We start from the raw sequence: 26,340 nt of genomic DNA, 5'->3' as shown, positions 1-26,340 counted from the left end.
AGGTGCTGAGGACCTGGACAGAAACTCCATATGGGATTATACCGCAGGAGATGATGAGAAGGGGGAGGAACCACCTACAGAAGAAGGGGTTGACCTCTAGAATGGAAGTCCCTGCCAGGGCAGGTAGTAGTGTCTCCTCCTGTGGCCTGTCCTCAGAGGAACAGGTGAAACGGAGAGAGGAGAGGGAATTTGAGCTACAAATGGCCAAATTTAAAATAGAGGAGGAAAAGGCTAAAAGAGCCTTAGAAGAGAAGGACATTTTGGTGGCTCATAAACTGAGTCTGAAAGAGCTGTAAATCACAGTCAGGCAAGCAGATTCAAGCAGTAAAGATGGCCCTGTACCCACAGCATCTGAAGGTTATAATAGAGTTTCATACCTAAGGATATGGTGCCCAGTTATGAGGTAAAAGATGAAACAGATAAATGGTTATCTGCCTAGAGGGTGGGCGTGATCGTCCACAAGTTCCACAAGAGCAATGGGGGGTCTGTGGAAACACGTGCCTACTGTGGGGATACATATGTCTAACACTAGAGGTTGGGGACCATACCGGGGACACTCCAATGAAAACCATTTTAATTGCAAAATTTGGGCTGACCCCTAAGGAGTACCATCAAAGTTTCCGGGACAGTCAGAAGCTCCCCAACCAGTCCTGAGTAGATTTTCCAGCAAGTCACTGAATGGTTGGGTGTGGGACAGCATAGTGAATGATTACAACGGGTTGTACAATCTGACTATGAGAGAGCACATGCTCAGTATTTGTTTTGCAGACTTGTGCCAGCACCTAGTTGACACTAAGCTGACTGACCCCCAGAAAGTTTGCTGAGGAAAAGGACCTCTAGGCTAGCACCCGAAGGTATCTGGAGGGAACTCCCACAAAGGTTGTCAGAGTTCCAACCAGAAGGAGGGGGAGAAAAACTTAAAAATAAGGACTTCTGTAAAGGCTCCAAAATAATTCTTAAGGGTTTAGTAGTAACCAGTCCGAGTCTGACTCTATGAATAAGGGGTTCTATTTGAAGAGGGCAGTGAGGTTTGTACCCCAATGTACTAATTGCTGCAAGTATGGGCACCTCAAAGGCAACTCCAAATGTCCCAAGAGGGCCGAGCCCCAGACATCGGGGATGTTGAGTGTGTCACTCGGGGAGGAGATAGTCCCTATTAGATTTGGAAGAACAGATAGAGTTAACCCGAGTGTTCCTGGAGGATAAAGAGTTGTTGCCAAAAGCCCATATGCCTCTTAACACTTCCAAGTCACCATCAATGAACAACAGGTGGAGGCTCTGGGAGATACAGGAGGACTAATTTAAAGAGTCAGCTGGTGTCCTTAGAGCAGGTCCTCCCTAACACATTCCACCAAATCATAGTCGCCGATCATCAGGTGAGTCATCTGCCAGTGGCTCTGGTTATCTTTAGCGGGGGTTCTCAGGGTCTCAGAAAGTAGCTATGAGACTTGCCATGCCTGTATATTGTCTGTTAGGCAAAGACCTGGGGCACACTACCTGGAGGGAGGTGAAGCTCAGGTCACACTTGGAGATGTTGGGATTGCCTGAGTGGGTCTGTATGAACACACAGTCCATGGCTGTCCTTGAACAGAGTCAAGGGTGCTAGGAGCCGGGAACAATGGCAGTGACAGCTGCCAAGAAAGAGAGGGGCAAGGGAAATGCAAAATCAGCCCTGAAGTTCCCAGCGTGAGGTTGATGGGACAACTGAGGAGGAGGTCCACAAACCAACAGAGGAGTACATTGCCACCCTGGGTGACCTACCTGAGCTTGCTGGTTGCCAGGTTGAGGGTGGGCCCACCAGGGATGAATTCGGCAAGATGTATATAGACTGTCTGACACTAGAGTACTTGAGGCAGAAAGCCAATGCCAAGGGAGCAGGTGACACCTCACTGGATCATCTGATCTATTAGGAGAATTATCTTCTATACAATGAGCCAGAAGCACCTTGTTCTGGAGCAGCCCAATTGCCGGTGGTCCGCCAGTGTTACAGGACTTTCCTACTGGGCTTGGCTCATGGTATACCCCTGGTAGGAAATCTAGTGCAAGAAAAGGCCTTTGCCCAGCTTGTTGCCCACTTTTAGTGGCCCCAGATGAAGAAGGCCTCAGATGTATTCTGTAGGTCCTGTCCCACCTGCCAAACCTCTGGAAAGTCAGGGGAAAAGCACAACGCTCCCCTGACCATATACCTGTCATTGGCAGTCCCGTTGAAAGGGTTGGCATCAACATCATTGGACCCTTGGATCCCGAGAAAGCCTTAACCCCTTCGCTGGTAGGCCTTTCCCCCCCGCCTCTGTGCTAAGCCTTTTTTTGGCTATTTGGGGTAGTTTGCGCTTAGGCCCCTGTAACTTTTTGACCACGTAAGGTATTCACGCCAAATTTACGTCCTTTTCTTCCAACATCATGGGGATTCTAAAGGTACCCAGGGTTTAAGGATTCCCCTGGAGGGGACCCAGAAATTTGCCAAAATACAGCTAAAATGTTTTTGGGGGGAAAAATGGGTAAAAAAAGCTGCAAATGAAAGCGTCTGGTTTTTTCCCCCTGCAAATGGTATCAAAAATAGGTTCATGGGGCTGAAATCACCATTTTTACAGCTTTTTGGGAATGACAGACTTTTGTCAGAAAACCAATTGTTTTACACAGTTTTGACATTTGTCTGTGACATAGCCTATGTTTGCTATTTTTTGTGCTTTCAACCTCCTTCCAGTTAATGGCAGTAATGGGTATGAAAGCAATAATGGATCCTGGAAAGCTATACATTTTAGAAAAGTAGACACAATTCTGAATTCAGCAAGTGGTCATTTGTGTAGATCTTTCAAGGTTTCTTTATAGAAACTAACAGCTAAATATAGGAAACATTTAAAATTAGTTGAAAAAAACCAGCCATTTGTGTCAACGTTTTCACCTGTAACTTATTCTAATTATGACAGCTCTTTAAAAGCAATATACCGTTACATCTGCTCAGGGCCGACTGACTACCGGGCAGTTTGGAATGCTGCCGAGCTGGGGACTGATTTCACTACGGTGGGGGCTGATTTCGTTCATGGAGACCTGCGTGTGCTTCGAAATAATTTAAGCAAAACGAATTTCCTTTAGCACACGCAGGTCTCCATGAACGAAATCAGCCCCCAGCTCAGCAGCATTCCAAACTGCCCGGTAGCCAGTCCGGCCCTGCATCTGCTGGACTATACTAGTTGTGGGGATATATAGGACTTGTAAGTTCACTAAGAACCCAACGAACCGAGAGCCAGAAACTGAGCAGCAACTTGCAATATTTTTTTGTTATGTACCGGGTATATAGCAATTATTCTGGGAAAATGTATACATTGAAAAATCGGTAGGAAAGACACCTATGTATTTCTGAAATGTGAACAAAATATAGAGTTTAGAAACAGTAGATATATGCACATTTCTAAAATTGGGAATACTCAGTAATATTTCAAAATGACTTCTTTTTTACACATTGTCTTTCATTTGGAAGGCATAATTGCATTGAAAGTCAATAGGTAATAACAGTTGTTTTACAAATATGAATTACCCTAAGACTCCCGATATAAATGGTACCTCACTTGTGTGGGTAGGCATAGTGCCCACGTCAGGAGATGGCTCAAAACGCAATGTGAACACACCACATTTTCACAATGAAAAATTACCCTTTTTTGCAAAGTGCCTAGCTGTAGTTTTTGAACCTTAGGTGTGAATGTCTGACAAAATATTAAAACACAAAATATCGGCATACAAAAATATCGGAACAAAAATATCGATGTCAACAATATCGACATCCTATCTACATAATGGTAAGTACTAAAATATCGAGAACAAATATATCGATGTCGAAAATATTGTTATAAAAAAATATTGTTTTTTTAAATTACAAAAATATGTAAAATACATTAAATAATACTTATAAATTAAATAAACAGTTAATTTTTATAGTATTTAAAATTAACAATTAATTTACATAATGTAATAAAAATTAATTAAACTTATACATATGTTACATAATATATACTTACATATTTAACTTTAAATAATTATTTTAATAACTTATAAATAATTAAAAATATTATAAATTAGAAATAATTCTATAAATATAAAATAATAACATAAATGCAAATTAATTAAATATGTAAAACAAATTAAAAAAATTAATTTACTTTTAATATTTTTAAAATTAATTATTTACTACATTAGCTAAAATAATAACTAAATATTAAATAACAGAGGGAATAAAACTACTATTCCAACTCCCAAACAAACAACAGTCACGTAAATGTTGGATAGCATTGGGGTAAAAATTACTATTACAACTCCAGAGAGTGCAACAGTAGGGAAAGTGTTGGATAGCGTAGGGGTAAAAAGTACTATTCCCGCTCCAGAGAGTGCAACAGTAGGGAAAGTGTTGGATAGCGTAGGGGTAAAAATTATTTTTCCAACTCCAGAGAGTGCAACAGTAGGGAAAGTGTTGTATAGCGTAGGGGTAAAAATTACTATTCAAACTCCAGCGAGTGCAACAGTAGGGAAAGTGTTGGATAGCGTAGGGGTAAAAATTACAATTCCCACTCCAGAGAGTGCAACAGGAGGGAAAGTGTTGGATAGCGTAGGGGTAAAAATGAGTATTCCCACTCCAGACAGTGCAACAGTAGAGAAAGTGTTGGTTAGCGTAGAAGTTAAAAATAACATACTTATAAATAAATTAATTATTAAATAAATCTAAACTATTAACAAATACCAATAAATAATTATTAAAAACATAATTACCAATGAATAATTAAATAACAATAAATTAATAATAAATACCAATTAATAATAATTCATAAATATCAATTACCAATTAATAAACATTGGACAATAAAATATATTTTATAACAAAAGAATATTAGGGGCCGATTCCGATCTCGGTTAGAAGGGCTCTGGATGCGGGTTTGGGATTAGCGGGTCGGATTCGGAGGCTGAATTTCCGTCCTGTTCGTACACGGGTGCGGACGACGAAGTACAATGCGAACAGGCGTGAAATCTCCAGAAGAATCGTTTCCGGGTCCGAACCGCTCCGTACGTCTCGGCCGTAAGCTAACCGTGGCGCGCAATGGAGGTGGATTCCGACCGAGCCAGTACGATGGGCGATTCGGACAACCGGATAGAGTCAGAGATTCCAGCTCGCAATAGCTCCCGGAGCTGGAATTTGAGGGTTCGCATCGACCCCGTATTACCCGCAGCCTTACGGCTCAGACAAAGGGGGAGACCCATGGGTCACCCCAACACAGGCATGTATGGTGCAGATGGCACTGAAGCGTACACACTGTAGGGGGCGCACTCTTCCGGAACGTTCCCATTCAGTCAATGGGAGCCCATGTACACGTTGTACGACCGGCTCCCATTGACTTTAATGGGAGTCCGACCGAAACGAGTCCGACAGCATATGGTCGCTTGTACTTGCTCGGTCGGACAGCAGGAGTCCGGATCGATCGGAAAACACCCCGGATCCGGCTCGGTCGGAGTGATTTCCGACCCAGATCGGAATCGGCCCCTAAGTATTAAAAAGTAATTACCAATTAACTAATATTAAACAATTAAATAATTTGGTATACCAAAAATATGAATTATCAAACATTAGTTACCAATTAATAATGACTTATTAATATATTAAATACAAATATCAATAAATATTAGTAAGTCATAGTTAATTACCAATTAATGATTAAACAACAATACATTAATTTTGATAACCAAAAATGCATATTTTTAAATAATTACCAATTAATAATTAATATCCAATAAATTAATTATTAATACCCAACTTTAAATTTAATAATTACTTCATTACATATCAATTACTTTACACACTATGCCCCTATAAACACATATCAAACTCCAATATTAAAATAATAAACTTAACATAATTATCAATTAAGCAATTAATTAAAATTAATTACCAATTAATTAAAATGTATTACCAATTAATAATTAATAAACAATATTACAATTAGCAATACCAATTAATGAACATAATTTATTTCTTAATTATATTTAAATTACTTCCCACCCTAATCCCCTATAAACCCAGAGCCCAATACGGAACTTACATACAAAAATTAATTACAATTAAATTATAATTCCTAAAAATTAATAATTAATTTTGTATAATTAAATTACGTCCCACCCTATTCCCCTATAAACCCACAACTCGTTGCGGTACTAAAATACAAAATTAACTTAAATAACATTTAAAAAATAAAATAGCACATACATATTAAATACATAATAATATACATAAAAAACATAAAAATCGATATTAGTAACGTTGATATTAAGTTTGAGTTTGAGTTTGAGTTTGAGTTTGAGTTTAAAATTATTTATTAAGCGCACGGTCACCAGCGGTTTCATGGCGCTATAACTGGCAAATAACAGGGTAGGAATAGTGAATACTAGGTTAAGGGAGCTAAAACTACAGAAGACTAATTAAAAACTTTGGTGAACAGATGAGCTTTAAGCTGTTTCCTGAATAGCGGATAAAGGGTGGAGGCTCTGAGTTCTGGAGGTAGGGAGTTCCAGAGAAGTGGAGCGAGGGTCGCAAATTTCGATCCTCCCCATTTCTTCCTCCGGAACCGCGGGACTGTAAGAAGGGATTTGGTGGATGAACGAGGTTCCCTGGTAGGAACATAGGGTATGATCTCAGATGAGATAAAAGCCGGTGCCGTGCCCAGTCGAGCTTGAAAAGTAAGGGAGGCGAGCTTAAACTGGACACGTTCACGGACTGGGAGCCAATGCAGAGACTTGAGGAGGGGGGGTGACATGATGAAACTTTGACAATTTAAACACCAAGCGCGCCGCCTGGTTCTGGATCTGCTGTAATCGCCTTAGGCTATATGCAGGTATACTGGCATATAGGGCGTTGCCGTAATCCAGGCGGGATATGACCATTGCCAAGGTAATCAGCTTCAAAGCGTCAAAAGAGAAGAAACGGGACACCTTGCGTATAGTGCGCAGTGAAAGAAAGGAAGAGGACACCACAGAACTGACTTGGGAGTGAAGGGTGAGCTGGGGATTGAGTTTAATGCCTAATGTTTTTACTGAGGTAGAGGGAACAGGTGGGGAACCTAGGGAATGGGGCCAAAACAGAGAAGACCAGGGACTGGTTGAACCACCCGTCAACACCAGCTCAGTCTTGTCTGGGTTGAGTTTCAGATGGTTGTGGCTCATCCAGTCTCGGATATGAATCATAATAGATTGAAAGTTAGAGACAGAAAAAGGGGAAGAAGACAGATTAAAGACAAGTTGGAGGTCATCCGCGTAGTTATACACGGAGACCTCCATCTGCAGCAATGAGAAAATGAGGGGGGCGATGTAAAGGTTAAACAAAAGGGGTGAAAGGGAGGAACCTTGGGGGACCCCGCACTGAACTTTCCGGAAGTCCGCAGTAAAATCACCCAGGCGAACCGCCTGGGTGCGATCCCTCAGGAAGGAGGATAACCATACCAGGGCGGTACCCCCGATCCCCGCCGCCCCGACACGGGAAAGTAAGATGGTATGATCAACCATGTCAAAGGCGGCTGAGAGATCGAGGAGGACCAAAGCCTGGGTCTGGTTGGTATCCATTGCCTCCCTGAGGTTGTCAAGGACCGACAGTACTACGGACTCCGTAGAGTGTGAGGGGCGGAAACCGGCCTGACGGGGGGCTGAGACCCCATGCATCTCCACAAAAGAGCTCAGAGTGCAGGTGACATGGCGCTCGTGTACTTTTGCCAAAAACGGCAAGAGGGAGATGGGGCGATAGTTGGTGGGGACCGAGGGATCTGCGCCCGGTTTCTTCAGGATAGGGACAATGATTGCTGTTTTCAATGGGGCGGGTACAACGCCCTGAGAGAGAGAACTGTTAAGAAGCTGAAGGGGGAGGTCAGGACAGGAGGAAAAAATGTGACGGAGAATATGGGAAGGACAGGGGTCAAGAGGGGAACCAGATTTAACTAACGGGATTATTGAAGTCAGGGATTCCTTGGTCAAGAGAGGAAAGGCAGCAAGTTGTCCCTTGGAGGGGGGCACTGAGGGTCCACAAAAACAGAGGAAGGAGGAGGGATGTTGGCTTTGATGATAGCAATTTTCTGGATGAAAAAATTATTAAGAGAGTGACATAGTTCCAGAGAGGGGGTGGGCTTCAAGGTGGTTCTGTCGGAGAATGCCAGGTTGTGCATGATCGAGAAAATTTCCCTCGATTGGTTCTCCGCAGCGAGGACTTTTGACGAAAAATAGGTTGTTTTGCCACCAAGATGGCCTGTTTATATTGGGTCAAGATGTTAGTAAACTCCAATCGGAGTAAGGGGCAATAGTTTTTCCTCCAGGCACGTTCCGCTCTGCGTACCGTTAATTTGATGGTCTTGAGGGCCTCATTAAACCATAGGTTTGCGTCCTTCTCCCGCTTTGAAGTGACCCGCTTCAGGGGAGCGATAGAATCGCAGCCTGAGGTGAGCCACTGATCGATGGACGTGACCTGAGAGAGAGTAGACAGACCTTGCAGTGGGGGGTAGGAGGCAGTGAGTAGGGTAGATAAATGGTCGAGGTCTACTCGCCCCCAAGCCCAGACCCAGACATTTTTAGGAAGTGAGGGCTTGACCGGGGGATGGATAGGGAGGGTAAATGAAATCAGATGATGGTCCGACCACGTACAGGGTGCAATGGATATGGACTTTACAGGGCAATTCAAGGACCAGATCTGGTCTAAGATATGTCCTTTAACATGGGTAGGGGAGTGAATAAGGGATGTGAAATTAAGAGATTGGAGGGTGTCTGAAAATTCCTTTGAGGAAGGGCATTCTGCAGGGTCAGAAGGCCAGAAGTTGAAATCACCCAGGAGCAAAACGGAGTTATTAATCGTGATCGTGGCCAATACTTCCAGAAAACTAGGGAGAAACAATAAGGGCGATTGGGGAGGGCGATAAATGAGTACACAGGTGAGTAGGGGGGGTAGTAGAAGTAGTGCGGATAGCCAGGTACTCCGTGGTGGCAATATCCGGCAAAGTGAGAATTTGGAAAGGGACGTCGGCTCGAACGATGACCGCTACCCCTCCCCCAGCCCTACCATTAGGTCGATCTGAGCGTAATGCATAGTATAGGGCTGGTAAAGTGGCCAAAAGGACGGGGAGGGAGTCGTCGCAAAACCAGGTTTCTGTAAGAAACAGGATGTCGGGTGAATGGAGGTCCAGTAGCACCGATAGTTCATGCGAGTGGGCTACAGCGGACCGAGTGTTTAAATAATAAGCCAAAAGGTTTTTAGTGAGTCCAGAATTAACAGCACCCCCAGGGGAGTTAGGGGGAATGTGATGAGGGGGAGGAATGACGTGAGCAGGGGACAGACCAAGGGAGGAGATGTGAGAACATATGGTGGCAGCTAAAGGCCATGAGCCCTGGAGGCCAAGCAATTTTGCCGGGGAATAGGTAATACATTGGGCAGAGTAACGTGCCCCTCGCCCCGGCCGGCCGCGGACGGGCGCAGACGGGCTTGACTTGTGCGCGACTTTGGCGCGAAGTCGGCGCTCCCGCTGCGCTCGTCCGCTGCACTTGGTCCAGGTCGTCATTTATATCTGATTGCCGTGAACCACTAGACCGCTGACCTGCACGGTGGGGAGGCAGGGCGGAAGTGGTGCAAGACCAGGCAGGAAGTGTCGCTCATGGGCTGACCCTCCGCTCAAATGGCACACAGCCGGGGCGGAACGGGGTCAAGAGCGAGGATAATCAAGGTAAGTTGTCAAAGATTTTATTCAAAATGCAGGCACGATACTTGTAATCAGCATCAAACAATTTTTAAAAAGCACACAGAAAGCGCGATGTTTGCAATCAACATAGCGCGATTTAAAACATACAGAGTGCGCAACTCAGCTATCAGTCAGCTGGGTTGTGCAATTTTAAAAAATAAGTATAGTCAATGTGCGAGCGCACCAAAAACCAGCCCTCCGCTGTAGTCTGCCGAAGTTATCTGAACGCGGGAGGGAACAGGAAGGAGATATACAGAAACAGATTCTGCAACCACTAGACCGCTGACCTGCACGGTGGGGAGGCAGGGCGGAAGTGGTGCAAGACCAGGCAGGAAGTGTCGCTCATGGGCTGACCCTCCGCTCAAATGGCACACAGCCGGGGCGGAACGGGGTCAAGAGCGAGGATAATCAAGGTAAGTTGTCAAAGATTTTATTCAAAATGCAGGCACGATACTTGTAATCAGCATCAAACAATTTTTAAAAAGCACACAGAAAGCGCGATGTTTGCAATCAACATAGCGCGATTTAAAACATACAGAGTGCGCAACTCAGCTATCAGTCAGCTGGGTTGTGCAATTTTAAAAAATAAGTATAGTCAATGTGCGAGCGCACCAAAAACCAGCCCTCCGCTGTAGTCTGCCGAAGTTATCTGAACGCGGGAGGGAACAGGAAGGAGATATACAGAAACAGATTCTGCAACCACTAGACCGCTGACCTGCACGGTGGGGAGGCAGGGCGGAAGTGGTGCAAGACCAGGCAGGAAGTGTCGCTCATGGGCTGACCCTCCGCTCAAACGGCACACAGCCGGGGCGGAACGGGGTCAAGAGCGAGGATAATCAAGGTAAGTTGTCAAAGATTTTATTCAAAATGCAGGCACGATACTTGTAATCAGCATCAAACAATTTTTAAAAAGCACACAGAAAGCGCGATGTTTGCAATCAACATAGCGCGATTTAAAACATACAGAGTGCGCAACTCAGCTATCAGTCAGCTGGGTTGTGCAATTTTAAAAAGTAAGTATAGTCAATGTGCGAGCGCACCAAAAACCAGCCCTCCGCTGTAGTCTGCCGAAGTTATCTGAACGCGGGAGGGAACAGGAAGGAGATATACAGAAACAGATTCTGCAACCACTAGACCGCTGACCTGCACGGTGGGGAGGCAGGGCGGAAGTGGTGCAAGACCAGGCAGGAAGTGTCGCTCATGGGCTGACCCTCCGCTCAAACGGCACACAGCCGGGGCGGAACGGGGTCAAGAGCGAGGATAATCAAGGTAAGTTGTCAAAGATTTTATTCAAAATGCAGGCACGATACTTGTAATCAGCATCAAACAATTTTTAAAAAGCACACAGAAAGCGCAATGTTTGCAATCAACATAGCGCGATTTAAAACATACAGAGTGCGCAACTCAGCTATCAGTCAGCTGGGTTGTGCAATTTAAAAAAGTAAGTATAGTCAATGTGCGAGCGCACCAAAAACCAGCCCTCCGCTGTAGTCTGCCGAAGTTATATTACTAACATTGATATTAGTAACATTGATATTACTTACATCTATATTAATAAAAATGATATTACCTACCTTCGAAATTCAGTCCCTTTGATATTAAAAAAAATCGATATTACTTACCTTCTATATTCTGTCCCTTCAATATTATTACATCGATATTACTGTAGGTTGATATTTAAATTTCAATATTTTGGCTACTCACCCCTGGCTCTGCCGGCACCAAGGGAAACCTAGCAAACCTATACATTTTTGAAAACTAGACACCCAGGGGATTATAGGAAGGGGTGACTTGACTGGCTCTCACCAGGTTCTGTTACCCAGAATCCCTTGCAAACCTAAAAGATTATTAAAAAAACACATTTTCCTCACATTTCTGTAGTGGAAAGTTCTGAAATCGGCGTGGATCCACAAAATGGTACCTCACTTGTGTGGGTAGGCCTAGTGGCCACGACAGGCATTGGTGCAAAAGGCAACGTGGACACACCACAATTTCACAATGAAAAATTACCCTTTTTTGGCAAAGTGCCTAGCTGTAGTTTTTTAACTCTAGCTCTGCCTGCACCTAGGGAAACCTAGCAAACCTATACATTTGTGAAAACTAGACACCCAGGGGAATCTAGGATGGGGTGACTTGACTGCCTCTCGTCAGGTTCTGTTACCCAGAATCCCTTGTAAACCTAACACATTGTCAAAATAAAACGCATTTTCCTCACATTTCTGTGGTGAAAAGTGCTCGAATCTGCGTGGATCCACAAATTTCCACCTACCCCGTGTTCCCCAAAGTCTTCCGAGAAAAATGGTACCTCACTTGTGTGGGTAGGCCTAGCGCTCACGTCAGGAAATGGCGCAAATGCAACGTGGACACACCACAATTTCACAGTGAAAAATGACAGTTTGTTGGCAAAGTGCCTAGCTGTAGTTTTTGAACTGGATTCCCCTGGGTGTTTAGTATTCTAAAATATATTGGTTTGCTAGGTTTACCTAGGTGCCGGCAGAGTTAGGGTTCAAAATATACAGCTAGGCACTTTGCAAAAAAAGGGTCAGTTTTCACTGTGAAAATGTGGTGTCCACGTTGCGATGTGGGCTGTTTCCTGTTGCGGGCACTAGGCCTACCCACACAAGTGAGGTACCATTTTTCTCGGAAGACTTTGGGGAATGCGGGGTGTATGGAATTTTGTGGATCCACGCAGATTCCAGAGCTTTCCACTGCAGAAATATGAGGAAAATGTGTTTTATTATCATTTGTTTAGGCTTGCAATGCATTCTGGGTAACAGAACCTGGTGAGAGCCAGTCAAGTCACCCCATCCTGGATTCCCCAGGGTGTCTAGATTTACAAAAACGTATAGGTTTGCTAGGTTTCCCTAGGTGCCGGCAGATCTAGGGTTCAAAAACTGCAGCTAGGCACTTCGCAAAAAAAGGGTCATTTTTCACCGCTGCGTTTTGCGATGTGTCCTGTTGTGGGCACTAGGCCTACCCCACAAGTGAGGTGCCATTTTTCTTGGAAGACTTTGGGGAACGCTGGCTGGGTGGAATTTTGTGGATCCACGCAGATTCTAGATCTTACCACCACGGAAATGTGAGGAAAAAAATGTTTTTTGACAATTTTTTAGGTTTGCAAGGGATTCTGGGTAACAGAACCATGGTGAGAGCCAGTCAAGTCACCCCATCTTAGAGTCACCTTGATGTCTAGTTTTCAAAAATGCACAGGTTTTCTAGGTTTCCCTACGTGCCAGCTGCGATAGGGCCCAAAATCCACATGTAGGCACATGGCCCCAAAAAGGTCGGTGCCTAGTGGGCTTTCTGCGGCCTTGGGGGGGAATCGGGGGGGGGGGGGTTCGCCCCAATATGCCCCCAAGGGGCCAGAAAGACTGTGAATATTTTTTTATGGGGTTGGGGGCATTGGTATGCCCATTTTGGGCAGCTCCCATGCATAAAAGCAGCCAGCGTAATGGCCTGCACCTAGTGGGCTTTCTACCCCCCCCAAGGGGGCAGATCAGGGGCCACTGCCCCATCTGCCCTCTGGGGGGCAAAAAGACTGGAATTTCTCTCAGGGGGTATTGTCATGCCCACTTTGGGCAGCCCCTACCCCTAAATGAATAAAACAAAAAAATCCCTGGCATCAAGTGGGCTTTCTGCCCCCCCGGAGGGGGGCAGATTGGGGGCTACTGCCCCACCTGCCCCCAGGGGGACAGAAAGGCTGTAATGGTGGCAGAGGGTGGGGGTATTGGCGTGCCTGTTTCAGGCAGCCCCCACCCTAAAAACTAATGCTCAAAAATAAATCCCTGGTGTCAAGTGGGCTTTCTGCCCCCCCGGGGGGCAGATTGGGGTCTACTGCCCCATCTGAAAGGCTGTAATTGTGGTGGGGGCATTGGCATGCCCATTTCGGGAAGCCCCCACCCTAATTACATATGGCAATGAAAATCCCTGGCGTCCAGTGGACTTCCTGCCCCCCCCCCCCCCGGGGGCAGATTGGGGGCTCCTGCCAAGCAAGGATCCAATGGTGTGGAAGCACGTAGAAAGTGAAACTGAAATGAGCCTAGAGGCTCATTTTAGTTTCGGTTTCAGTGAAATTACATCATTGCGACTTGTGCGCTGATCGTCATTTCACTGAAGCTCTTCCCCAGCTCCCGAGGCTTTAGGAATGAAAAAGAAATCCCTCTGGTGCCTGCACCAGAGGGATTTTCGGTGCCATATGCCAGGACGGCTGGGAGCTGTCCCGAGCACACGCCCACCGTGTCTCAAGACCGGTCCCGGCCGTCCTGAGCATGGAAGGGGTTAAGCAACAGATTTGCCCTGCTCTTGATGGACTATGCCACCAGCTACCCAGAGGCTATTCCTCTGAGGTGAGGGATTGCATCTGTGGTGGCCTGAGCTCTGGTGGGGATCTTTACCCCCTTTTCTGAATCGTTTTGGCCACTATAGGAGTGGCAGGGTATGCTCAGACATGAGTCCCTTGCTCACTGCATCATCAGGATTCAAGCAAGCTGGGCCGAAGACGGCTGTAATGCCAGAAACCGGTCCCCGGAAGCTTGTTTCCTTTCCAGTAAAGAATTGGCTTGGTAGTTTCGTCTGCCCTGTTCCCATGATGCACTGGGCCAGGGTCAGACTAATTTGCATGTAGCCAGGTTCTGAACTGGGATGGTGCAGTGAGCTAAAAAACGGTGATGGATCAAGCCCTGATCTTTTGACTGGGTAGGAGTGTTCTGCTTAATTCAGACACTCTGTCCATCACCACCCCCCTTTTTGAATCGCCTTGTAAATAAGGCCCCCTTTCACACTACACTTAGCATGAAAGGGGCGGCAATGGGTTTTGGAGGGACGTTTCACCGCAAAACCCATTGATTTTGACGCTGCCCCCTATTTACAAGAGCAGCGTAAATAGGAGGCAGTGCCAAAATTAAGATCAGTGAATAGCTGGTCTTATACATGTGAAACAAGGAGAAATTCTTTATTTTTTCTCGTTTTTGCAGTGTCTATGTGTGCTATTTGGACCAGCACACATCGAAACAGCATAACGCCAATGATTGTTTATGTGCAGGAAGGGGGACCATTAAAAAAATGCCAATTTGAAACTTCTATATGTGCTGCACTAAGCAGCACACATAGAAGTTACAAAACAGCATTTAAAGATTGTTTATTTGCAGAAAGGGAGACCTTCCTGCATATAAACAATCTTCCCCTCAACACCCTTGAACTATGGTGCAAGGGTTCCTGGAGCTAGACCGCTAAATCTTGCGCCAGCGGAGGGGGAATCACAGGGATGCCCCATGTTCTAGTAGATATGGTGCAGCCCTGCATTTCTAAAGTGATGAAGCGTGTCGTTAGCCTTCTTGGCTTAATGACACGCTTTGCCACTTTATTGTAAATATGCCCCTATGTATTGTGGTCGAGCCTTCTCTACATCACACCTAAATTGGAACGACCTCCTACAACACAAAAGAGCCTCCTCCTTAGATCTTGAACACTGCAAGAAGCTAAAGTCCCACTACACCCTAGGTGTGGCTAAACTCACTACTGCTCAGTGCCAGGATACCCTCCGGGGTCATAGTGTGCTCTACAAATCTGCATACCAGAAAATAACATATCTTACCCAAGTAAAACTGTGGCACTTATCCAAAAAAAAAAAAGCACTAGGCAAGGTCAAAAAAAGAGACGAGTTAATGCATCTAAGTAAGATTCAACTGCTACATACAAATATGTGTGCACAGCATCCTGCCAGTGCATCTGTTTACTCCAGATGTTGTATCTGCAATGTTATTTACTGCAGCGGCTCACCTTTTCATTCCAATGCACGCCATTAATCAGAAATAAACAAAGTTCACATGTATTTGGGCATAGTTATTTCTAAAACAGATCACAGCTGTGGTCATGGTAGTTATGTGTTAATACAATATTGAACACAATTTGGCAAAAAACGAGTAGCTTGTCTGTAAAAGGAGAGCCAGAGCTATCGACTTTGGAACTGGGGAGCTAGTTTCAAGTCTCGACGTCAGCTCGACATCCTGTGATTGTAGACAAATTAGTTAATCTCTATGTGCCTAAAAAAACACAAAGATGAAAGTGTTCTTGTGTAATGTAAATGGTGCTCATGTTAAGCACTCCTATACCTTCGGGTCCATGTCGCTCTATTAAAAAAAAAACTGCAAAAATCACCATCAGGAACAAAAGACTTTGGTTAAACTTGCGCACGGTAGCAGTCCGACCTTGATACCATGCTCCAGCACATGTTACGTATCAATCATCAAAAGTTGATTAATCCCCAAATATGTATTTAGGAATACTGGTTTATGGTTAACCAAAGAAAAATGCAAGGAAATTAATCTCTTTTAAGGGAAAGAGAGCAGACTATCCCCCAGATGCATCAACAACCCATTTTGCGATTCCTTAATAGCGAAAAATACTGATTCGCTATTAAGGAATAGCAAAATGGAATGCATCAAGAAATCACTAACAAAATAGCGATATCTTAGTATTCCTTAATTGCGACTCGCAAATTGCGAGTCGCAATTAAGAAATACATCCCCATTCATTCCTATCGGCCTAGAGGCCCATAGGAATGAATGGGAAGACAATCTCAATTTGCGAATCGCAATTAGCGAATCACAAATTGAGATTGCGATTTCAAGAGTGCAGGGGTGTCCAAAGGACTCCCTGTTGCACCCCCTGAAATTGATCTGTGCACATATGTTGCACACATCAACATGTCAAAGGGACCCCCTCTTTAAATACTTTAGGCCAGGGAAGAGAGAGGAAGAGCAGTATCACAACAGAAAAAGATTTGCTCGTGGCCTCACTAACTTTACTTATAACATATAATTCCTACTTTCAAGCATAGTCCTGAGGGCATGTGTGTGCGCAACATGAAACTTTGAAAAATGCACTTTAGTGCATTTTTCAAAGTTTTTGCAAATTACCATGAAGTTGTACTTCATAGTAATTTGCATGCCCTATTAGCGAATTTGCTATTTTTAAAACTTCATGCATTGCATTTAAGGAATCTCAATTTGAGATTCCTTAAATGCAAATAATCGCAATTTAGCGAATTCTCTATTTACGATTTTTGCATTTGGGATGATGCATCCCAAATGCAAAATACCGGTCGCAAAGGGGCAGATTCTGAGAATCTGCCCCTTTGCGAGCGGATTTTTGTTTGATGCATTTAGCTGTATGCTCTATCTTAAAAGGGTTCACGGCCTATTCACCTAGAAATGCTTCAGAATGATATGCTCAAGAACTAATAACATGGTATTTTGTTGTAACAGCATACAAGGTTAAAGGGATTATTTATTAGTGGTCACACATATATGATATGATAATGGAGCAATTTCAATCGTGTAAGTCATTTATGGGGCACAACAATACTGTAATGGAACAATCTCAAGTTTGTGACTTGACTTGCATAAAATATACTCATTCTGCCATGGAAACTGCCATTCTTGTTTTAATACCACGTCATTGATGGAAAAACAATTACATGACATGACACCATTTACAAGACCACTCCACAGAATAACAAATAATTATCTTAATGAATCTCATCCACATTTTGTGAGACGTATCCCTATTGGATAATAATAATGGAGTCTTTGGCAACTGTTGTTGCTATCTGAATGTGTACCATTTCTCCTCCCAAAGCCATGATTCCCAAGTTGAAGTTCAGGGAGGGTAGATATTCAAGGCAGACAGCTGAAATAAAAAATCATTCGAAACACATTTTCAATAGGATGGAAAAGCTCCTGAAGGAAAGCGGCTTGGAAAAAGAGAGATATGGTTTTAGCAAGAGGGCAAATAGTACTGTATACCTTTGCATGTTATCCACAAAAACCAGAACAGTAAAATCTGCAGTAAAATGTCTATGCTGGTTAAATCACATTTTTTTACAGATACTTCCGTGTAGCCATGCGGGTCTCTGTTTTAACTAAGTCTTTCATCTTACAGAAGTCAACAAAAATGAACACAACCAGAGGGAATAATTGCAAATTTCATGAAAGACTTCAGCCTATTGAATGATGAAGAAAATTAGTTATAAATTAATTTTCGACTTGCAAACCAATTTGGAACGGCACTTTTAGAATGCATTTAAAGCTGTTGTAGAAATGATTTCAGTTAGAAATGGCACACAGACAAAATGTGCCCTCATTGTAATGCGAAAGAAATCCTTCAATCATAGAACTAATATACACACAAATAGTTAATTAATAATTAATAATGTAGGGAAAACTTACTTGTGTGTAGAATATGGGATAATAATGTGTTAAAACATTTTTGTACCAAGCTATCATACTTAAACATGCACATTTAGGTTAAGCCTCAAAACCTTGTCTTTCAACTGTTGTTCATAACTTAAATAAACATTCATTTAGAACATTTGCCTAGCACCAGCATCTTGCTTAGCAAGTTTACTGACTCCTATCATGTGTTTTACTCAGCTTTCTCACCCCATATTACATCATCTACCTTAAAACAATGAGACTTGCTATGTTTGGTATGTTAAATAATGATTTAGACATTTTATGTATGCTTCATCAGAATACACTCCGCATTTCTAAACAGGCCTTTGTATTCACACTGAAGCACATAGAGCATCCTTTAGCTTAGGTAAGAAGGTTCTCATGAGAACTTTCCTCCATGTAACAACCTTTACAACAGTGTTATACTAATGAACCAGCGTGAGTGTTTACCATGGGAATCGGGAGAAGATACATCGGAAGTTTTACTACACCAACGGATGAGCGAACACCATTGGTTCAGAAGAGTCAACACCTAATAATGTTTAATACAATATTTTTTGATTTTATGTTAAAGAGTGTTCCTAGCTAGTTAGAGTAGGAGATGCTAATGAGGCTTTGGAGGAGCCTTGAATGCAATAATGACAGACTCAATCGTCCTTGTCTTGTGACTCTTCTTCTGGAGAGTTGTATTTGCTCAGTTACCAACAGCGACTGCTAAAGGTGACTTTTTTTCTTTACCTAAACCTTTTTCAGATCAATGCTATTGCAGAGATTATTGTATTATTGACGGTTGTTACTGAAGCTGTGGGAAACTCAGCTGAGTCTCAAGAAAGACTGTTCATGGCGAGTTCTTTCTTATTCTTACTCTGCTCTTTTCATAAAATAACTCTTAATGGGTTCTATTTAGAATATGATATGTTCCATAGCTAATTTATTGACACTTTCCTTTATGGAACACTATGTATTGATTTATGATGTCACAAATCAACTTCTTTAATGATATTTCTGTAAAATGACTAATCTGAATAAAATGACAAAAGCTATACTAATCATTTAAGATAAGTAGAGGTGTTGAAACTTTTACAAACTCTCATCATTGACTGAACATCTAAAAATCTGAATTGTCAATGATATATGCCTGAATTATATTTTGTTTTAGCTCCATTCATACCACAGTGGCAAAGGTCCATTGACCTTGTGTAAAAGCCATCAGGATTTGCCAAGGACGACGTCTGTAGCTTTCCTGCAATAAAATGCATCTTACAGAGCGCAAAGAGCTGCTTGGAAGAGGTGCCCAGTGTCTAACTAGTAGGGAGTAATGGACCAGTTATTATCCTTAATTAAATTGTAAAGTCTTTAGATCTTTACTAAACTGAGATTCTGATTCCAATTACCTAAGCTCCAAGGGCAGTTTGCTCCATAGCTTAGCTGCCCGATATAGGAAGGCATAAACCCCATTCTAGCTTGCTTTACTCCTGTTATTGAGGATAGTTACATGTCCAGAGTGTGAGCATGAGACAATCTGGTATCCTTCTGAGACTGGTAAAATGTGCATCTTAACAAATTAAAATTATGTTTGAAAACTTTATCGGAGGACCCGGAGCTGAGTCAGTCACATGTCTATTTTCCAAGCAGAGTTTAATCCTTGTATGGCGTCCAAACAAATACAACTGAGTTATTTGTATTCAAGGCAGAGTTTATGTGAGGCCTGTTGCTCTGTATATCCTGAAGGCCTGGAACAGAATAGTTACGTCATACGTGCTAAAGTGGTGTATCACCTTAATTGGCATGGACAAGGCCAGCCATTTACCATTAAATTGCCAATCTGCCTTATGAGGTAATTAAAATGAGTACCATTGACATTTGAGACATTATAATAAGGAGAGCTAACTGTGAGCCTGTTGTAAACTTGTACTATGTCATTTGCGACACATTCAGCCAGCCTGTCTGAGTTCCTTACGTAAAAAAACTTTTCACTTTACATTTGTAGTTATAGCGATTTTCCTGTGAAAATGAAAGTCCTGGGAATGCAGAGTTTGCATGGATAAAAAGCCATGCTTGGTAGAAGTTGCCACAAATGACATGGGTCCACTGAGCAGCTATAGAAACCTTGTATAGACACTTCAACAAAGAGCTACTTTTGCTTTCAATCTGAGACATTCTGCCGCATCAGAGACAAGGAATTAGCTTTGTGAAACATATTGTTTAATGTGATAGCTGGAAGTAGAAAAATGTTTCACTGTCCACAAAACCATTCAGCAGGTTTACACTGCCAATCATTGTAGTCGTTGCTGAAGTGCTGTCTTTGGCTGACGAACTGGAGTCGATGGCACCTGGGTCGCTGGGCCATGGTTGCGGTGTGGAATGGGGCAGTGTGTTGTGTAACTTACAAGGGGTGCCCTCAAACCCTGGTGCAAGCAATGGCAGTGATGTCGGCATGGAGCTTCGTCATTGGGAATACCAGGGCAGCGGTGTGAAGCGAGGCTGTGTAAAGTGCGGTGCCTGCAGGTCATGGTGCATGCAGTGGCTTGGTGGCAGTGACGGGTTTCTTTTTCTTTTGTTGCAGCACAAAACATACAGTCCCAGTGATGGTAGCAGATGAACTTGAAGTCTTTGTGTGCCTGAGACTTCTTGAACAGGGATCAAGCTCTACCTTAAGCCCTTGGAGAAAATCAAGCAAAGAAGTTGCAGAAAGTTCACTCCAGTCGCTTCTCTGCCCAAGACAGAAGCAGCCACTGAAGGCCAACATAGCAAAGCACACATCAAAGTGGTAGTTTCTCCTCACAGATTCTCCAGCTCTTCTTCTTGGCACATTCCTTTAACGTAAAAGATTTCTAAAGATCTGGGGTCTGGGCCCTAATATTTATAACACATTTTCCTTTTGTTCTCTTGTGGTAGAGAGGCTCTATGCTTAGTCCAAACCAGTTCTCCCCTCTCTGGCCAAACTTCACTACAGGAGGTAGAGACAGCATTGTGCAAAGGAGGCACTGCATATTCTGGTGCTAAATGCAGGCCAGGCCTAGGCAGCCCAACTATGAGTCACCCAGGAAAGGCAGGACACACCTCAGTGCCCCTTGTGACTATCTACAGTGAACACACTTCCCCAGCCCCTGTCACTCCAAAACCAGACAGTCAATACACAAATCCGCAGAGGCACACAGAATGGTTAAACAAGAAAATGCCTACTTTCTAAAAGTGCTAGAGCAAAAGGAGTTAGGTCCTGGGTCGTGCAGCCTACATAATCAGAAATTGTCCTGATTATTGTTTTTCTCTAAGTAACGAGTTCCAAGCACAGGTGTGGGGGTCAAATTGTATGTTTATATTACTTTCTAAAAGTGGCATTTTCAAACACACAATTTAAAAACCATCTCCCTGAAAAGATATGTTATTAAATTCTGAGTTCAGAGAGCCTACACACCATTTCTCCATCTTGTCCCAATGGAAAGTTATACTTGTAAGATGTTACAATGCAACCCCCATGTTAGCCTAGGGGACAGATAGCCTTTCAATAGCGAAAAATGAAATTGGCAATATTTCACTATCGGGACATGTCACTCCTACCAGGACATGGCCTTCCTTTCATATACACTACACCCTGCCTAGTGGGGGTACCTTGGGCCTACCTGAGAGGTGTCTTATATGTAAGAAAAGGGAAGGTTAGGGCCTGGCAAGTGTGGGCACTTGCCAGGTCGACATGGCAATGGAGACTGCATGCAGACACCGCAGTGGCACGTCTGAGACACCTTTGAAAGGCTGCTTGTGTGGGTGGCATAATAAATGCTGCAGTCCCACTAGTAGCAGTTGACTTACTGGCCCTGGGTACACACAGTGCACTATACTAGGGACTCAGTAGTAAAACAAATAAGCCAAACATAGAAACACCAAACCACAAACACAATTTACAGGAGGAACACTTTAACACTGAACAGCAATGAGACAGTACCCTAAACCAGCAAAACGAAGTCCAACGTACCATTAAAAACAGGAGCCTAGAAATCAAAAAGTCAGTGGAATCATGCCAAGAGATGGCAGGTATAACAGGTACTCTTTGGCAATTTATTTTATTTAAAAGTTTAATTTTCCTATTGGCCTCATTTGGTAACTGTTGAAAACCAAGCTCTTATTTGTTTATTTTTGTTTCATTTGCTTGTAGTTCACTCACGCCTTCTATGAATACTGAACTTCTTTGTTTCTTTAACATTTTGTTTAAAACTTAACTCGTAGATATTCTCTGAAGATTGTCTTGATGTTTCATTCAATCTACCAAAGGTGAGCAACAGGTTATCTGTTGACCCTTCACCTCAAACCTTTGGTCTCCTTCTTCCTACAGTCTAACAGCTAGATTCCCGACTACTTAAATTAAAACGTACTCACCAATTCTTACTAGATATGAAATGTCATTATTCTTTATTGAAGTTTCAGGTTCACCTAATAATTTAAAACGTAGATTCTGTTTCGGCTTTTTTTCTAAACAAATGAGATTTAAATGGCATTTTTAGCAAAACGCCAAATAATATATTCAGAATACATGTGTAATATTAACGTGCAGACTTAAATGAACGAAAATGCTGTAAATGTGCACAATTGTAGTAGATAGCTATACTTACTCGCACGAGGCCTCAAAATGTTTGAAGATGCATTGCTTACCAAGCAATTTGACAAAATGTGCTGAAACACACCTAAAATCTTTAACTACTTGACCTTTCAATGGTCATGTTTTTATTAAATAAATGTTTCACATAACTCTGCAAAATGTTTCTACTTATACAAAGGTTTCAAATACTTGTTTAGAATATATTGTTCAGTAGAAATATGAAGAAGACCCACACATAGAACGCAGCACTTAAAATTAACTTGACCTCTTTTAACTTACTTGTTTTAGTTCCAAGATGCCAGGCAAAAAAAAATTCTCATTACTGCAGATGTTATGATTTCTACATAGCCCATTGTTAGTTAACATACAATTCGCTTTATTAGAAGGTTAGAGATGTAGTCTCATTTGTAGAAAAAGAAGTTCTGAATGTAAAAAGGGCTCATGTAGTTAAAACTCATACAGCAAAGTTGCACACTTCAAAATTACATTCTGTGAACCATTGTATTCGTGTGAGAAGGGGAGGAGTGATCCAATTCACAGGAGAACACGGAAAGCTGAATTGTCATGGGAGAGGGGAGGGTAAGATGCAACATGAACCACAACATCATTTTCGACTGTTTATAATAATACATGCTTCTAGAGTAAGTTATTGCATTCACTTATGCTCTTTCCTACAACCTTCAACTTACTAGACCCTATTCCTGGTTGAGGTTGCTACTTCTGCTGCACATTTACCCTGCCTTAATTCTTATTGTTTTGAGACTCTATCGAGTTTTGTTGACCTCTCTTTATGGGATGTTCTGCTTGATTGATTATTGAATTTTAGAATAACATGTTTAGCTTTATTCTTGATCTTACTCTCTTTAGAGCTTGAACTCTTTATAGTTTCTTTCTGACACCTTGTCACTCCACTCTTAGAATAGGTATTTCGTCCCTTAGGGAACACTCCTCATGCATTTTATCATAATTTGAATGAACTATTTCTTCTTATCAATTTCTGTAATTGATTGATTATTAAAAAACATGTGAATAAAACTTAGGAGTTTGAAAAAAGAATATTTACATAACCTTATATAATAAAACCCTTAAAACTTGCATTTACTCCCATTATTGACTGAACTCAAAGATGCAGAGTGTGATTACAATATATGTGATGATTTGCTCCTGGTCTTCTCAAATGCAGTGTCCAAGGGCCATCGACCTATTGGAAGGAGAACAGCAGACCGTAGGCCTGTATTATATTGTAAATTAGTTTATTTAAACATATTCCTGCTCCAGTAATTTGGTACCCCATAAATACAGAAGAATAATGCTGGGGGTGGATGTATGGTTGTCTGTATAACTTAGTGGTGAGTGAGGGATCGGGGTGTAGCTATCAATAGCGCATCTGGTACAGAGGCACTGGGGAACAAGGACCTAAGTGGGCCCCTCCACCCCAAATATAGGTATTTTTACTAAGAATCCAGCAGATTGGGGGTGGGAAGAGGGATTTTCCTTGCTTGAATTAGGTGTCATGGTACTCTTGCTTCTCCCATGGAGGGAATGGAAAATCTGAGCTCTGTTTGTTGTATTTTGAGGCTTTAGAGTGTTATTCATGCAATACACTTTGGTGATATTTTTACCACTGCCAAGAAATAAACGCATACACGAACAACGTACCCTTGATACTTTCATTTTACAGAATGAAGGTGTTTGTGAATGTGAATCTATGCGGTTTTCATTACTCTCTAATAAAGTATACTCTATTTTATGGCAGAGAGACACATCTAGTTTAATGCGCTAGAGACATAATGTGATGGTTAATGATGCTATTGATGATAAACAGATATTGGATGTATGACTATGTACGGATACACCCACTGATGAGCTGCAGGGATAATGATGTGGTAGGATGTAATATTGTAGCAGTTCAGTAGATAAGGACAATTTAAAAAATAGAAAATATGCAATCAATGAAACTGTAGCAACAGATTGGTAAAGATTAAACAGACCAGTGTAAGAGAGGTGAGGAGAGAAAATGCCGATGACAGCATACAGCACATTAGGTATTTGGAGATATGGTTAATACTAATGTAGCTAGTAAAAGTCAAATTCATTTTAACTTACAAACTAAGAAATTTTCCCAGGTGCATAACTAAAGTGTATTCTTCTCATACGAATTTCAGTGACAGATTATAGTTGAGGGGAATATATAATTCTAGATTTGAAGTAATTTCCTGCTAAGAGAATGCCCTCCAGAACATCCTATTGGAAAACATTTCAATATGCAAAGCTCTACTTAAAAATAGCAAAACCTGCCATTCGTAGCACATTATAATTTCTCCTGCTTTAACTGTAGCCAATTGTAAACTCTAAAAGCCCAATTGATGATACGTTTTCTTCTGATCTGTTGTAAAGCAGATTGTGAAACGTCAATTTTGCACAACCGCTAATTCATCATGATTTTAAAAAAGTATGTGAAAAATGTTATTTGTGTCCACAAATCTTCTTGCACACATATATGTGCCCCGGCATAAAGGCTGTGCTCAGTGTTAAACTGAGGGAAGTGGCAAACGCAGGTGCTAAGTGTTCATGGCCATGCCCTTATCTGCCGCAGGTCCTGAATATCAGTTTTGATTTGCAGGCTCGGAAGCTCCCACTGAACACGTGTCATGATTTTCACTCTCCTAAATCTTCAGCTGTTGTTTAATAAGTCGGTCATACAAGTTATGAACGATCCATCTCAGCATCCTTTAAAATACATTCTTACAAGTAAAGATCCTGGCTAAATCAACATCAACAAACACGTGGTTACATAAGGCTAAATATAAATTGTTGCATTTAAATCCATGTTACTGGAGATGATGCTTCTTTCATGGAACTCATTTGATACCTGTATTTATATTCTACAAGTTTAGACCAACAAAAAATTACTGCATTGTATTTAACATGGTATTTGAGGATTCGTATGTGACTGTAGGAGTATAGTGGAGTATAGTTGAAAATACTCTTTTTGAGTTAGGCATCCAAGTAATGCTCTATGCAGAAACGCAATAACCTGCATTGCCAACTTCATACATTTTTCACACTGAGACCTTCTCTCACTTACCTTCATCCTCTACATTGCCTGTGACATCACCACCTCCAAAAAGACTTGATTTACTAAGGCTTTGCACCGTCGCAAAGTACTGCAAAATTGCACATTGTTATTTACCTATTGCACTGGACACTTACACTTTTCTCAGCAAAAATGTATCTATGTTGCTTTGCATTGCTCGGCGTCAAACTGGGGTTTCTGCTGTGTGACTTGGGAGAATCGCACACACTCATCGGTTTTGACCCAGCCTAATTGAAGCACCAGAAGGGGATGATGACAGCAGCAGATGAATTTTAGTATCTGGCTCTATGCTGTGTTCCACTGGTTGCTTCACTGAGTGCCATGTCAGATTAGGAAATCTGCCCCTTAGTGCATCACTGAACTGGCCAGCTAGACATCTTTTATGTTACTTACAATGCATTCTCTGACTCTTGACGCTCTTCTATCACCACAGTGTATTTACTGCTAGTGTGACACCAATCCTTCTTCCTTAGAAACCACCTTCTCATCTGCTAATACAAAATCTCGCATTTACATGAATCCTCCCAGTGTTGCTTTTGATAGAGAAAGTGAAGCAAATCGTACTTTCTTTCCACAGTACACAAAGGGCAGAACTGTGTAAGACGTCTCCAAACGAGCTACATGTAAAATTGGCTTACATGTTTCAATAGGAATAAACATTGTTGAACCCGA

Source organism: Lissotriton helveticus, chromosome 4_1 (genome assembly GCF_964261635.1).
Source record: "Lissotriton helveticus chromosome 4_1, aLisHel1.1, whole genome shotgun sequence".
NCBI classification, from domain to species: domain Eukaryota; kingdom Metazoa; phylum Chordata; class Amphibia; order Caudata; family Salamandridae; genus Lissotriton; species Lissotriton helveticus.
The sequence above is the reverse complement of the archived record's forward strand: the minus strand, read 5'-3'. Positions refer to the sequence as shown.